The following is a 16,955-nucleotide window of genomic DNA, read 5'->3' on the forward strand; positions in this document are numbered from 1 at the left end:
GGCATAACTGATTATCAACACTCTACTAAAGCTTCCTCTTCATGGGAGGAAACCAAATTTCCAATTTCCAGTAAATTTGGAAATCTTATTGAAGAACAGGAAGCACCTCGGCTTCAGTATTTCCCTTTGAAGGGATAATCCTGTGGCTTTCAAGCCTGTAGAGAAATGGGGTGATTACAATTTACAGCATGAGAAAGAAATAGTTCTTTGGAATATGGACTCAAGTTACCATTGATTAGAAAAGCATTGCATTCTCTTGCTGCGCTCTGTAAAGCTTCTTCCCTGACCTGCTCCTAATGTCTTCTGAGAAGATAAGCAAAAGATTTTCTCAGGCCTCCCTTAGTCTGGCCTCCAGGGACTGCCTGGGGGTCGAGGAGAAGCATGCAAGGATCCTGTGTGGGAAGAAAGTAGGACTGCTGTCAGAAGGGTTACAGTTTCTGCTTCTCATATCTTGGCAGCCTTGGTTGCTAGCCTTTCGGTTTCCTCCCATTAAGAGGAAGCTTTAGTAGCGTGTTGAGAATCAGTTGTGCCTCTGAATAGGTACCTGGGCACAGCGTTTATATCGCTTTGTCACTCAGCATTCCTATGCATGCTCATAAGCTTTCTATTGCCAGTACCTGCATCCCTTAGCCTGATAGTGTTCTCTGACCACAAGAGCGTTCTGGGTGCCAGGCGGGCTGGAAGTGCCAGCAAGTTGACATCCCTAGAAACAGCCTCAAACTCATGACAGATACGAGTTAGTGGATAAGTCCTCCATCTTTCTCATCCTTTGGGTGAGACAACTCTCGGGTCTGCTCTACACCACTTCCCAGTGTTGCACAGTAGCAGTAGAAATGAACCCAAGTTCCCCACAGCTATAATATACTCATGAATTCACCTACTGGCTTCCTTCCCTTCCCTGGCTCACTGCCCCCTCCCCCACCAGTGTTTCCTGAGCTTGCCTTCCAAATAAACTCCTAGCCTCGGTCCAAATCTCAGGGTCTGTTCTAAAGCAACCCAATGTAGGCTAGCTTAATATCAAGCAAACTAACTAATAAAATATTGGTATGAACATATTGTTAATAAATCTTCTGATACTTGAAATGGTTCATATCCAGCATTCCTAAAGAACTAGAATTCTTTTCCGTTGAGTTTACCTAGTGTCATCCCCAAGATGTTATTGTTCGAAAATTCTTCTGAGGTAAAGATCTAGTTTAAGGAACAACCTCAAAACCAAGGAAATGTGTCTCATATTTGAATTCATATGAAGAGTTAGCTACTTGATTTTTCAAAGCAAATTGGTGTAGTATACAATATTATTCCCCAGCATATTAAGATACTTCTGTGTATAATAGAAGATATCCTCAACATGTTGATATTTGGGTTTTACTCACATTGGCCCATTTTTGGAAACAAAAATGGAAAGGAAGTGTAATTTTACTGAAGAAAGATCACTGATGCTGGTGTATATACAGGCATGCATATATATGGACCCAGGAGTTCTCAGCATCCCTTGCCTTCCACACTCTCACCTAAAATATTTTGGCAACCTTGGATTTACGGATGTGTCATGAGTTAAGTTTGGTAAATAGCTCCACATAATATTTTTATAGGTCAGGAATCAGAAGAGTATCACAAAATTGGACCGGTGTCAGGGTTTCATGGCTCAAGGTGTTAGAAATCTTCCGGCACCAAGATATGTTTTGCTTCACTCTCCATTAAAATCTTTCTTTTTAAATCCCAATTCTAAATCCATAAATTCAGGCCTGAAGCTTAGTACCATAGCCCTCCTCAACATAATTATCTTCCAGATGCTTTAATATTAATTTCACTGATCTGCTCTAATGCCGTAGGCTTATCTCATGATGCCTTTAGGGAAATTCTTGACATCAGCATAGTGCAGTGCAAAGAAACCTACTGATCCAATCACAGATTGTTTAATTCTCCATCTTTTTGCTAATCAATTAACAATGAAAGACTACTGTACACTTTGCCTAACCAATATCCTTATAAACATAACTCCTTTCTTGCCCTCCCTCCCCGCCATGTTTTCTTTCCTGCGGAAACTGGGTCCAGCGTTAATAAACCTCTGCGATCATACTTGGTTTTTTTGTGCTTCACAGATACTGCATTCTTTACAAATGGAAGGTTTGCGGAGACCCTGAGTCAAACAAGTTCATCGGCATCATTTTCCCAATGTTTGTGCATTTTTGGGTCTCTGGCTCACATTTTGACCATCCTCCACAGTATTTCAAACTTTTTCATTATTATAATATTTGAATTGCTGCAAATTCATAATAAAACTTTAACAGATGAGTTGCTGCTCATGGATGAGCCAAGAAAATGGTTTCTTGAGATGGAATTTACTCCTGAGGAAGACGCTGTGAAGACTGTTGAGATGACAACAGAGGACATAGAATATGACACACTTAGTTGATAAAGCAGCGGCAGGCTTACAGAGGCTCGACTCCCAATTTTGAAAGAAGTTCTACCGGGAGTAAAATAGTATCAAACAGCACCGCATGCTACAGAGAAATCATTTGTAAAAGGAAGAGGCAATGGAAATTGCGACAGCCACCCCAGCCTTCAGCAAGCACCATCCCGATCAGTCAGCAGCCATCAACACTGAGGCAAGACCCTCCACCATCAAAAAATGATGACTCACTGAAAGCTCAGAAGATCGTTAGCACTTTTTAGCAATAAAGTATTTTTAATTAAGGTATGTACATTGTTTTTTAGACCTTCTGCTCTTATTGTACACTTAATAGACAAGTGTAAACACAACTTTTATATGCACTAGGAAACCAAAAAATTCATTTAACTCACATTATTGCAATATTCTCTTTATTGTGGTGGTCTGGAACTGAATCTGCAATATCTCTGAGGTATGTCTGTAGTCTCATTATTCTTTGATTCTCCCCAGATCAGTTCTGTTTTCCTCTGCTGTGTTCTTTGCCCTGGGAAACTGACCTCTATGGACTATATCACCCTCTAGCAAGTAGGAGTCACCAGCCGGAGTCAGAATGTGGGAGGAGAGAGATGCCAGGGCATTTGTTCCCTCCCACCCACTCTGCTTCACTGTGGTTTTGTCTGTGGCCTTATCACCGAACTGCAGCTACCATTGGGCAGTCCCTCTGACTTCAGCTCTCAACCAGGCTCTGATGACAGGGGTGTCTCCCCCTGCTGTTCAGACTGGGGATTGCAACTGGTCGCCACTGTCCCTAGTCTCTGGTTCCTCCCTCATGGGTTCCTCTAACCCTACCCGTATCTCTATAAATAGTTCCTTTATTAAAAAGCCTCTCCATGGGTCACCTTGGTGGCTCAGTCGGTTAAACGTCTGCCTTCAGCTCGGGTCATGATCCTGGGGTCCTGGGATCGAGCCCCACTTCGGGCTCCCTGCTCAGTGGGGAGTCTGCTTCTCCCTTCCCCTCTGGCCCTCCGCCCTCCTCATGCTTGCGTGCTCTCACTTTCAGCGCTGTCTCCCTCTCTCAAATAAATAAATAAATAAAATCTTTTTAAAAAGCCTCTACGCCACAAAGCTGAGTATACTCTCGGTTTCTTGCTGGGCCCCTGACTGATATAGCCTCCTACCTTCAAGTTTTTGGCAGTCCGTGACACAGTGACAGACTGAGGGATCACAATCAGATTCCTCTGAGCCTGGAATCAAGTAAGTACCTATGCACATAGAGACACCACATTTCCCTGGGAGCACTCACAATACTCCACAGGAAACACAATGTCAGAAATTAAAAAGAAAAGAAAAATCTAAGCATTTGTCTGAAGGACACTATGCCATTTGATCTAGAAGCCCATAGGAAAATATTATATTTGCATCTTAAAGGGTCAAGAATGGTATTTTCTGGGAACTGAAAATTAGTTATTGCCACAAAAACTGTGTAACAAATTTTCCCCCAAACCCAGTACATTAAAATAACAATGAATCTCACATAGTTGTAGGTCAGCTGGGCGGCTGCTCTGTCTGTCTTCACCCTCCTTGGACCAGGGGCTAGTCAAGACATGCTCTTCTCGTGATGACGGCAGAAGTGCAAGAGGGCGAGCCCAACCACTCAAGCACGTTCCAAACCCGTGTCTGTGTCCCATCTGCTGAAGAATGTCACATGGCCAAACCAAAGTAAAGGAGTAGGAGAAGGATATCCCTTTCATGGAGGTAAAAGGGGAAAGGGTGAATATTTTTGACAGTAACCTACCACAGTGGATAAGCTGCAGAAAAGTCCTTCAAGGGCAGGCTGCATTTTGTTCAATTAAAAGGAGGAGAATTTTTTTTTTTTTTCAGTTTTCCTCTCACTCAGCACAGGTGAACTAGAGTGACTTTTCAAAAATACCAGGCTAAATTTCTCAGTGTCCAGGAACAGTTCCTTCCTTCCTTCCTTCCTTCCTTCCTTCCTTCCTTCCTTCCTTCCTTCCTTTCCTTCTTTCTTTCTTTCTTTCTTTCTTTCTTTCTTTCTTTCTTTCTTTCTTCCCTCCCTCCATCTCTTTCTTTCTTCTTTCTTTCTTTCTTTCTTTCTTTCTTTCTTTCTTTCTTTCGAGAGAGAGACAGCCAGCAAGAGAGGGAACACAAGCAGGGGGGAGTAGGAGAGGAAGAAGCAGGCTCCCAGCAGAGCAGGGAGCCCGATGCCGGGCTCGATCCCAGGACCCTGGAATATGCCCTGAGCCGAAGGCAGACGCTTAATTGCCGAGCCACCCAGGTGCCCCCAGGAACAATTTCTTGATACAGAGATGATACTGACCTAGAAATAGAGGCATTTTGAGGTTTTCAATTTTAAGGAAATGCTACAGAGATTCCATTATCTGTTTGTGACTAAGGTGGGATTGCCGGACTCTGAGACCTGGTTCTAGCCTTGTCCATTTATTTTTCTCTGCAAGGTTCAGATCCCCAAAGAATTATGCTCATTTTGAATCCTGACTGTGGAATATGCCTATTAGTGATTCCACAGTCTGGATATCCAAAAACTGGGATTCAGAGTACTTATTCCAAGTGGTACCCCAAAACAATATTTCTTTATCTGCATAGGGTTTTCTCAGTGAATAACTGATTTGTACTTTAACTGAGGTTTATTCCATTTGGAAGGGGTTAAAGGTCAAGAGTTCAATAGTTTTCACCAGTTTAGTACACACTGGTTCTTTCTTGCTCAAGAAGGGGGAGAAATGTTTCTCTTGCATAGGGTTTAAAAAGAACAAAAGCTCTCAATTATCTTGGTCATCTTTGGGAAGGAAAGAATTATTTAAAATGGTGAACAGAAAAGACAATAGCTAGAAGGTAAACCAGAAATCTCAATTATGGTCCGAGCAGTGTGTGAACCCAATGAGTGTCCATAAATGATGGATTGATCTCAAAAGAAGCATTAGTTTGGGATTCTAGGTCTCAAGTGGCAGTGGAGGAATTGAGAGCAGGGAGATGCCACTATGGTCTGCAGTCATGACAAACCCCCCCAAGTCAGATGGTACCGGGACTGGAATTTAAGAATAAATTGGTTTGAATAGAAGAAGAAGAAGGAAAATGCACTGGGAGATGGACAGAGTATGAGTAAAGTTTTGGAGTTATGAGTGAACAGGAATGTGTAGGGGCTAGTGAGAAGACCATCTTGATCAAAATGGGGAACTGGTCACAAATTAGGTGAGATAGAGACCGTAGTACCAGCGTATGGGGGTCTTCATAGGCCAAGGAAGTTAAATGGTGTGTGGTAGATGCTAGAAGCGGTCGGAATTTCTTGGTGGGGAGATCTTTTAGTACAAACATCTTCAGTCATCACAACAGGCCTGTTTTCATTGTGACTCTTGGCCAGCTTTTGACTTGGAGATAGTAATGATCATGGCGGATGAAAGAGCAGATGATTCATGTGTATTTTGACTCCCTTACAAATTTGATTTTAGTCTGAATCATAGAAGGAGTCTGTAGCCTTTTCCCATGGTTTTTGTTGGCAGCAGCTGCGCATTCCCATGGGAACATGTGTACTTACCTTCTCAAACCTTCTTCTCATGCTTTCAGCTCTGTTCACTGGGATGTTTCATCTTTTCTACAGAGCATATTCACATATAAGCTTAGAGCACAGTCTATTTTTCTTCTACAACTGAGGTTTCATCCTGAATATTTTCAAATCATTAAACTCCAGGTATAACTCCAAACAAAACATGATGAAAGGAGACATTTGGGTAAATGATGATATGATAACATCACATTGAACACCATCTGCTGTCAACACTTCGTTCTGCAGTGGCCAGATGAAGGAAATGTGACTCAGTGTGCTTCTTCAGTGGTTGATTGTAGAAAGTTTTTGATAAACTCTCATCTAAAATTGGAAGAACCTACCTCCCATGGGTTGAAGAAAGTTGCCAAACCTGGGGTAACATCACCCTTTTTATCTGCAGGAAAGAAGTTCCCCTCTGATCATAATGGCAAAGCAGCAAACACCTCCAAAATTCTGCACTGAACTCTTTACTCATATAGGACATCCTAATTTCTCGGTTGCTTTGTTCCTTTGCCAAATGCAATAGGCTCAAAATCCAAAATAGAGGTGTTAATTAATAGCAGTTGCATATTTTCAAGATGCTTTGAATTTGATTATTGTGGATTTTCAGAGATGTTGCTTTCCTTTTTTATACAAAAAGCATTCATTGTGCTAGCTTCTAGACTAAGTGCTGGTGATTCAGACGTGAATAACACTTCCTCTGGAGTGTTTCAGGTAAGACAGATATGTAAAGAATAAGCTGTAGTAAACTTTAATAAGTCCTGGGACAGAGGTGCACAAATTCTATGGGACCGTAGAAGGAAATAGAATTGATTCTGTGGCTCCAGGGAGGCCTTCACAGAGCAGAAGGCATTTGGGCAAGTCTTGAAGAAGAGGCAGGAGCTCTTTAAGTGGAGTGTGAGCACTTAAGGTAGAGAACAGAATGACTAAAAGCACCAATACATTAAAGCACGGTGCTAGCTCTTACTTCTATTCATTCCAGATGAGACAAGTCAGGAATCCAGGGAGAGACAGGTGTCTGGGAGGCTGTTCTCTCCAAGGGCAGACTTCTCAGCTCAGACCTGCCACAAGCAGAAGTTTCAGGACTGCAGAAGCAGGTTGGTTAAATCATGAGGGTAAGACTTCCTGGGGGGGCAAATACTCTCATGGAAACGAGACAGTGGACTCAGAACCTAACTGCAGGCTTTCCAGACTGTCAGGAAACATGATTTCTGGAGGAGGAGCCATATTCTTCTAGAGGGAAATGAAGGGAAACACCCCCAAGGTTTTAGGAGATGGACATGGTCCCAGCCTCCTTCCTCAGTCCCAAGAATGCTTCATTGTCATTTTCCTGGCCTTGCACTTTTCACTTTATCAAAATATGAGTTCATTCTATGCATCAGTTTCTTACTGCTGTTGTAACAAATCACCACATACCTGGTGGCTTAACACAGCAGAACTTTCTCCTCTCCCAGTTCAGTAGGCCAGAAGTCTGAAATCAAGGTGACAGCAGGGTTGGTTCCTTCTGGAGACGCTGAGGGACACCGTTCTGTGCCTCTCTCCTCACTTCTGGTGGTTTCCAGCAATCCTTGGCTCTTGTAGACGCTGCATGCCAATCTCTGCTTCCAAATTCACATTGTCCTTCTCTGCGTCCCTATGCATCCCAAATATTCCTCTCCCCTCTCTTATAAGGATGCCAGTCGTTAGATTTGGGGCCCGCCCGAAACCCAGTCTGATCTCATCTCAAGATTCTTAACTTAATTACATCTGCAAAGATCCTGTTTTCAAACAAGGTGACATTCACAGTCTCCGGGAGTTAGAACTTGGATGTATCTTTTGGGGGTATAATATTCAACCCCCTGTGCCCGCCCTTCCGTTGCCCACATCTGGTGGCTTAATGCTATAGATGTCTCCTGAGTGCTGCTAAATGGGCTGTCTGACCATGTTCAGAAATTAGACACTGGGACAGAAAGACACAGTATCTTAACTCTCAATGGCCAGGGGTAAAACAAAAGTCCAAGAATTTCCACCTCCAGATCTCAAGAGTTTTCTTAGTAGAATTTTTGACCAGAGGCTCATCAAAGATGTGAGCTCTACCTACAAAAGTAGTGAAGACATTTTTACTAGAGGAGGTGGGGCTACTTCAAACACACCTTTCTTGCTTTTTACAATCCCTCTGGTTGTACTCTACTGAGCCTCTTGTAAACTGGAACAGATTATTTACAACTCTCACAGTTAAATGGATGTTGGGTTCTGACTCCTTCCATCAGTGGAAATAGAGTTCCCCAGAATCAAGAAGCCCAGAGAGGAAGTGCAGCTCCCATCATTTATTGAGGGTAAAGGGGTTAACCTCTTCTCTCAGCTATTCCCAATCCTGAATGACTATTTCACACCTCTTCCCGCTCCTCAATCTTCAACCACTTCTCTTCCTCAGTCCTCAAATGTTAGTGGATTTCCTTGCTTCTATGAAAAATACTGCAATTCAGGAGAGAATTTCCCCACACTCCACCACCTATCCCCGTCTACGGCCCCGCCCTCTGCCTTTCAAAACTCTGTTACTATCGATGAATATCTGTGCTCCTAAGGGAGCTATGTTTAGCCGTGCACAGATCCCATTCCCTCTTGTGTACCAAGGTTATCACTTCTGTTACTTTTTGTCTCTTTCCTGCATTATCAGTTTTTCCCTCTTGCCTGGATTGTATCATCAACAAACGAACATGCTGCAACATTTTCCATCTTAAACATGCACGTACACACACACACACACACACACACACACACACACCTCTCTTTTGACCCCCACATCTTCCGGCTAGCGTCCAATTTCTCTACACTAAATTATTTTTAAAAAGTTGTCTGTACAGGCTGTCTCTGATTTCTCTTTTCTGTTGAATTCGCTCCCCATCGTAAACCACAGCTCCAAAATTGATCCCTCAAGGTCACGAGTGACCTCCAAATTGCTAAATCCAATGGTCCATCCTCGGTCCTCACTTCCTTGAGCCTTCTGCAGCATTTGATAGTTAATCTCTTCCAACTGCTAGGAGCACTTTCTGAACTTGGCTTCTGGGACTCTACTCTCTCAGTTTCACAGGCCTCTCCTCAGTCCCCTTTGCTAGTTCCTTCTCGTTTCCTTGACCTCTATTTCGGTGGAATGCTATTGAGCTTTGGTGACCATATGCCTTCTCTCTCTAACCTCACTCATTCTTGGGGAGACACTAGATCATCTCAGGCTGTGGAGGCCCCCACCTTTATCCTTCAAGACCTCTGCACACGGAGGGCTGTTTACTGGGAGCCTCCCTTCTGACCTTCTGCCCTGGGGCCTTTTATTGGCCCGGGCAGTACTGGACTTTCCTGTGGAGAACCTGGAAGTGCTGGAGAGTTCATGTCCCTCAGAGAAAGCCCACAACCAAGATGGTTGGCAATCTGGTGGATAAACAACCTAGCTTTCTGATCCCTCAGGACACCTTGCCTGTTCTACATTCTTTCTCAGAATTCCACAATGGGAGTAAATTTCAGTTGCCAATGGGGATAACTTACTTCAAAATGCACCTTTCATTGACTTGCTTCCTCTTCCGGTCTCACTTCTTCTCTTCCAGGCCGGTAAATCCTGGACTCGCCTCCCAAATAAACTGTTTGCTCTCAAATTCTTGTCACGGTTTGCTTCTCGGGGAACCCAAACGAAGACAAGTACTATGTATATGCCAGTAACTCCCACATTACTATCCCTCATCCCAACATCCCCCAAATTCCAGAATCATATATCCAGTGGCCCTCCCCCACAGCTCTGTATGGAGATCTAGTCTCCATTTCTAACTTCATGTGACCACTGGTGAGCTCCTGATTCTCCCTCCAAACTGCACTCCTCCAGGTGAAGTCATTTTTGACTTCACTGTTTTCTTTCACACCCACATAGCACCCGACAACAACAAAATCTGTTGGCTTTACCCTCAACAGATCTACAAAATCCTACCTCTCCTCATCTACCTCTTGGGCCCTCACTCAAGCTACCTTGCCTAGATTACTAAGATAATTTTCCAACTGTTCTCTCTTCATCTCTTGCTCCATTAAAGTCTATTTTTCTCACAGCAGCCACAAGGATCCTTCTAAACCATAGTCACATCATGTCACTCCTTTGCTCAAAACTTGTCGATGATTTCATCTCAGAGCCGAAAGCAAAGTCCATAGTATGGCAAAGTCCCATATGGTCTGCTGCCTGTCTTAACTTCTGATCTCATCTCCCACCACTCTTCTGCTCATTCTTTCTGCTGTAGGATCATTAGCAATATGTTCCCCTTAATACACTAAGCGTGTTACTACCTAGGATCTCTGCACTTTCTCCTGCAACCTAGAACATTCTTTGCTTTGTTTTAGAACATTCTTATTCCAAATATCTACACGGGTTGCCTCTTCATTCTTTAAAGTCCTTACTGAAATGTCATCTTATTTAGAAGGACTTTCTTTGTTGGGCATGAGCCTGCATGTTCTCTGATCATTCCCTTGCCCAACCTTGCTTTCTTCTATGGGCTGTTTCCTCAGACTCCTACGTCAGCTGGCTTCTGGTTGTGTTCAGTCAGTGGGAGTGCCAACGAAAGACTGGAGAGTGGGAGGAGGGTGGGGAAGATGGAGAATTTTGTCCTATCTCAGGCTGCATCTCTGGGCAGCAGTGAATCTGCCCCGTGGCTCTAGTCCCTCCTGAACTAGCTTCTTGCCTCTGGCAGGCAACTCTAGGCTCTGGTATCTGATAACACCATATATTTCCTTTGTTCCTCCAGCCTAAGAATGCTAATGGCTTCCAGCCATTACTGATTTCCAGGTTTCTTTAATGTTAATTATTTGGCCTCTCGGGTCTTCCAGTACCCAATTCTTTTCAATAAATTCCTCTCTTTTTATTCTTCAGACCTATTTCTGTTGTATTCACTGGATTCTGACTTGACAACTTATATCAATTTCAGTCCCAGAAGGAAATTTGTAATTTGAGGAAAGTTTAATAAAAGGACTGTTTACACAAGTGTTGGTTTGGTTTTGGAAAAACAACAAGGGATGGTGTAGTCACTCTGGGCCAGTAACAGCTGGGAGCCATTAAGCACAACTCCCAGGCTTGAGGGGGCAAGTCACGGCTTCTCAACCCCAGCACTACCAACACTTTTGGCCAGATAATTCTATGTGGTTGGGGGGAAGGGCTGTCCTGCACATTTTAAGGATGTGTAGCGGCATCTCTGTCCTCTACCCACTAGATGCCAGTAGCATTCCCCCCAATGGGACAACCCAAATTGTCTCCACACATTGCCAGATGTTCTCTGGGGTAAAGAATTGCCCCAATTCTTGCCACTAGGTAAGGGCAGCTCCTAGAACCCTAAGAGAGATAGGTGTGGTGAGATGGCCAACCAATTAGACAAGCCTTCAGTAGAAAGATATAGCCAAACCATTGTAATACAGTAGGAAAGGAGCCAGAAGAAGAAATAACCAAAATCTACTCTTTTCTTTCCTTCTGATCTCTTGCCAGTTCCCACTAGCCGAACGCAATTGAAAGCCAAGTGCAAAAGAGCATAGTGTGTGGTCCATACACGTCAGCCTCCTATGACAGATTATGGAATGGAGAATGGTGGGGAACAGATCTAGAGAAGCAAATGGAAGGTACCTCACATACTACCCTATGTGCTAACACTCCTTCCTCCTGGTAAACACCCCGTGCATCCTGCCCTTCAATGTTTTCCATAATACTTACCACCATTTGACATGCTATATATTTCCTTATTTGTTCACTGCCTCATGCTCAGTGCCTGATGCATTGCAGATGTTCAGTAAATATTTGTCAAATGAATGAATAAATGAATGAATGATAGCATCCAACAGGAGAGAATAAGTTCTGGATATGCAGTAAAATCTTACCCTGGAAACAAAGTACAAATCATAGGGCTAAAAGGAAATATTTTAGTTTCAGAGTTATGCGTCATAGCAAGTTTATCAGTCACTTTTCCAAAGAAACAGAAACAACAGGATGTATGTGTATAAAAAGAGATTTATTTTAAGGATTTGGCTTACATGATTGTGGAGGCTTGACAAATCAAAAGTCTGATGGAGTGGAGACCCAGGGAAGTGGTGTAGTTTGAGTCCTTGCTAGGGCTAATCTTTTCCTATAAGGCCTTCAACTGATTGGATGAGGCCCGCCCACTTTGTGAAGGGTTATATACTTTACTCAAAGTCTGCCAATTTAAATGTTAATCATATCCAAAAAAATAGTTTCACAGAAACATCTAGAATAATGTTTGACCAAATATTTGGGCACTGTGGCCCAGCTGAATCGATACATAAAACTAACCATCAAAGCAAGATTATAGTATATTAAATTATATTTCTAGTGTATAAATTATATTAATTAATTATAAATTATATTAAGGATATATAGTCTGAAGAAGGTAGATGGGGATCTTCAATCCTAAAAAAAAAAAAAACCAAAACAATGAACTGCTATTGTTAACTTAATTATGAAGACAGGTTTATCCTTAGCCAATCCTATTCCACATTTTTATCATTTATTTGATAAAAGACTTCAAAACAAAATATATTGAATGATAAAGTCAGAATCCAAAAACGATTTGTCTAGATGGCATGATAAATACAAGAAAATGAGATTTAGTAAGGGTTCAAGTAAGGTCCTAAATTAGGGTAGAAAATGGATTCCTCATATTATAGACATTCTGAATTTAACACTGACTATGGTCAGGATTTTGAAGTATGATTTAAAGTAGCATATAATTACAAATGTATGTATATCAAACAACACACTCTTAAACAACTGATGGGTTAAATAAGAAACTGCAACAGAAATTAGTAAATACTTTGAGAAGAGTGAAAGTGAAAACACAACATATTAAAACCTGTGGGATGCAGTGAAAGCAATGCTCAGAGGGAATTTATAGCAGTAAACACTTACATTAAAAAGGAAGAAAAGGGGGTGCCTGGGTGGCTCAGTCAGTTAAGTGCCGACTCTTGGTTTCAGCTTAGGGTCATGAGATCGAACCCTGCATTGGGCTCCATGGTCAGTTTGGTGTCTGCTTGAGATTCTTTTTCCTTCCGCCTCTGACCCGCTCCCACATCCCCACTCACCAGCATGCTCTCTCTCTTTCTCTGAAAGAAAGAAAGAAAGAAAATCTTTTTTTAAATAAATAAGTAAATAACAAGGAAGAAAGATCTCAAACCAATGACCCAAGTTTATACCTTAGGAAAAGGCAAGCAAAGTTAACCAAAGCTAGCAAAAGGAAGGAACTAATAAAGATTAGAGCAGAAATAAATGAAATAGACAATAAAAAACTACAAAGGGGACCAATGAAGCCAAAAGTTGGTTCTTTGAGGGGCTCCTGGGTAGCTCAGTTGGTTAAGCTTTTGACTCTTGATTTCAGCTCAGGTCATGATCTTGGGGTCATGAGATCAAGCCCCAAGTGGAGCTCTGTGCTCAGCGGGGAGTCTGCTTGGGAATCTCTTTCTCCCTCTTCCTCAGCCCCTCCCCCACTCTCTCAAATAAATAAAGATCTTTTTTAAAAAAGTTATTTCTTTGAAAAGATCAACAAAATCGACAAATCTTTAGCATATATGATAAAGAAAAAAGGAGACACAAATAACTAAAATCAGAAATGAAAGTGCAGACATTACCACTGATTTTACAGAAATAGAAAGGATAAAGAGAATACTTTAAACAAGCAAGGATGTGGAGACATTGGAACCCCTTTCAATGCTGGTGGGAATGTAAAATGGTGCAGCCACTACGGAGAACAGTTTGGTGGGTCCTCAAACAAACACGGAATTACCTTATGTACCAGCAAGTCCACTTTAGGTATATATGCAAAAGATTGGAAAATAGATACTCAAACAAATACGTGTGCATAGGTGTTTATAGCAGCACTATTCACAGTAGCCAAAAGGTGAAAATAACCCATATATCCATCAGTGGATGAATGGATAAACAAATTGAAGTGTATCCATATAATGGAATATTATTCAGCCGTAAAAAGGAATGGAGTGCTGATACATACTAGAACATGAACATACCTCACAAACAATATGCTAAGTGAAAGAAGCCAGACACAAAAGGTTGCATGTCACGTGATTCCATTTATGTGAAATGTCCAGAATAGGCAAATCCATAGAGACAAGAAGCAGACTGGTGGTTGTCAGGGGCTGAGAGAAGAGGGAATGGGGAGTAACTGTTTAATGGTTATGGGGTTTCCTTCTGGTGTAATGAAAATGTGTTGGAACTAGATGGAGTTGTATAAAATTGTGAATGGACTAAATGCCACTGAACTGTTCACTTCAAAGTGGTAAATTTCATGTTATGTGAATTTCCTTTTAAAGATTTTATGTGTTTATTTGACAGAGAGATAGAGAGCCAGAGAGCACAAGTGGAGGGAATGGCAGAGATAGAGGAAGAAGAAGGCTCCCCACTGAGCAGGGACCCTCCTGCGGGGCTCGATCCCAGGCCGCTGGAGGGATCATGAAGGCAGATGCTTAGCCATCTGAGCCACCCAGGCGCCCCACACGTTGTGTGAATTTTACCTCAATCTGAAGTAGAGTAGAAAATGCACAGGAACATTGACTGATGAATGGATAAAGAAGATATGGTGTATACACATATGATGGAATATTACTCAGCCATCACAAAGAATGAAATCTTGCCATTTGCAACGACATGGGTGGAGCTAGAGTGTATTATGCTAAGTGGAATTAATCAGTCAGAGAAAGACAAATACCATATGATCTCACTCATATGTGGAATTTAAGAAAGAAAACACATGGGAGCGCCTGGGTGGCTCAGTCATTAAGCGTCTGCCTTCGGCTCAGTGCAGGATCCTGGTGGTCTGGGATGGAGCCCCACATCAGGCTCCTCTGCTGGGAGCCTGCTTCTTCCTCTCCCACTCCCCCTGCTTGTGTTCCCTCTCTCGCTGGCTGTCTCTCTCTCTCAAATAAATAAATAAAATCTTAAAAGAAAGAAAAGAAAGAAAGAACGAATGAACACATGAACATAGGGGAAGGGGAAAAAGAAAAAAAAAGGAGAGAGGGAAACAAGCCATAGAAGACTCTTTTTTTTTTTTTTAAGATTTTATTTATTTATTTGACAGAGATAGAGACAGCCAGGGAGAGAGGGAACACAAGCAGGGGGAGTGGGAGAGGAAGAAGCAGGCTCATAGCAGAGGAGCCTGATGTGGGGCTCGATCCCGTAACGCCGGGATCACGCCCTGAGCTGAAGGCAGACGCTTAACCGCTGTGCCACCCAGGCGCCCAAGCCATAGAAGACTCTTAACAATGGACAATAAATTGAGGGGTGATGGAGGGAGATGGGTGGGGGATGGGTTAGATGGGTGATGGGCACTGAAGAGGGCACTTGGGATGAGCACTGGCTGTTGTATGTAGGTGACGAATCGCTGAATTCTACTCCAGAAACTAGTAGTGCACTGTATGTTAACTAAGTAAAATTTAAATTTAAAAAAATGCACAGGAACTTAAGAGGCATCCCAATTTTATATGAATTTTTTCTGGTAAAACTAAAAGTAATAAAAAATATTGCATCATTTAATTATTTATTACCAATTAAAGTATTTAACATAGTGTGGAAGAGGAAAGCATGTGTTCATTATAGCAAAATACACATATGAATACTGGACTGTAATGAGAAATGCTACGTTCTGGAAATGTATTCCCCTAGAAATTTTTTAGGGGTCTAAAATATTTTTAAGATACCTGCAACGTATATGTTTGCCGTGGTGTTTTGTATTGCTACACTCAGCTGCTAGAGGGGTGTCCATGATGTGATGTTTCAGGCCTTGTTCTGGCATCTGTATACCAAAGCACTGGGTTTATTTTTTTTCCACTTGTTTATTTAACAAGAATTTTCATATTGCTTACTAATGTGCCAGAAATGGTTCTACATGCTTTACAAATGTTAACTTTTTCAGTTCTCAAACCATTCTTATGATGTGCGCTCTATTATTATCCCCATTTTACTGATGAAAAAATTGAGGCACGGATTGGTGAGACAAATGGCCCCAGTTCACGCAGCCAGTAATGGGGGGAAAGGGGGCCAGGATTCAAGCCCAGATTCGTGCTCTTCACAATCGTACAGTGCTACACTGCGTCTGTTAAAAAAAAAGTATATATTAGAAAAACCATTATTGTGTAGGGAAGAAGGTTGGAGGGGCAACACCCCAGATAGTGATAAATATAGTATTCACAAAGAGGAAGCCATTTCACAGTGGATTCATTTCATTTTTGGTAGAGTTTCTAGACTGGAAGATGGGAGTGAATACAGCATAAATTGTGCATGTGGACGAGGCATTTGGCGAGTTCCCTCGTGATTTGTTTTAGAAAATGTGTAATAATGTGAACTGGATTCTAGATCAATTAGGTGAATTCATATCCAGTTGAGTGCCCATACCCAAAGAGTGGCACTTACTGAATTCCCTTTCAGTCTGTGAAGGGGCCTCTGGTGGCCGCCTTTTTGTGCTGATGCTCCTGTTTAAACTTTTTAATAATGTTCAGTCAAGGACATCATTGAAAACTCGATCGAATTTAAAGAAGCTCCGTCTCTGGTTCTTACGGGGCGAGGCTAGGACAGTAGAGTTAACGTGCCAGAGGCTAGCATGGAGAAAATGAACCTAACAAGATGGAATTTAACAGACACGAAGAGGTCTTTTACTCGGGTCTATAAAAACAAACAACTGCCCAAGACCTGGGTGGGGTTGAGAGGGCGGAATAATGTCACCAAGGGAAAAAGAGAGGACTCTGGTGTCCGTTGGCTGGAAACTACATATGAGTCAACAGCAAATTGTTGCTGCCAAACAAAACAAAACAAAACAAAACAAAACAAAACAAAACCCAAAAGAAATCTTAACCTGGAAAAAACCAGAATTTTTGTGTCTGGGCCAAGGTGAAGGACCACTTTTACTTCTCCTTCCCTTGTCAGCCGGTACCTGGGGAACTGAGTACTCTACCGGGTAGCACATTATCTGGGGACAGCAT

At 42.2% G+C, this 16,955-nt stretch overlaps 1 long non-coding RNA gene across 3 annotated transcripts in view; it reads left to right on the forward strand.

The window, feature by feature from the left end:
• LOC123788932 (uncharacterized) overlaps positions 1–16,955 on the forward strand; it is a 46,866-nt gene that overhangs the window by 19,180 nt on the left and 10,731 nt on the right. Inside the window, exons 2-5 of one of the 3 annotated variants that reach the window (XR_006778614.2) lie at positions 2,103–2,698; positions 3,931–4,147; positions 6,949–7,063; positions 11,449–11,579. This is a non-coding gene — a long non-coding RNA (uncharacterized LOC123788932). Of the gene's footprint in view, positions 1–2,102; positions 2,699–3,930; positions 4,148–6,110; positions 7,064–11,448; positions 16,812–16,955 lie in introns of those variants that run through there. The other 2 variants (XR_006778613.2, XR_006778612.2) reach the window with 2 other exon arrangements.

Source organism: Ursus americanus, chromosome 3, assembly GCF_024610735.1.
Source record: "Ursus americanus isolate L20-20 chromosome 3, mUrsAme1.1.p, whole genome shotgun sequence".
Taxonomy (NCBI): Eukaryota; Metazoa; Chordata; class Mammalia; order Carnivora; family Ursidae; genus Ursus; species Ursus americanus.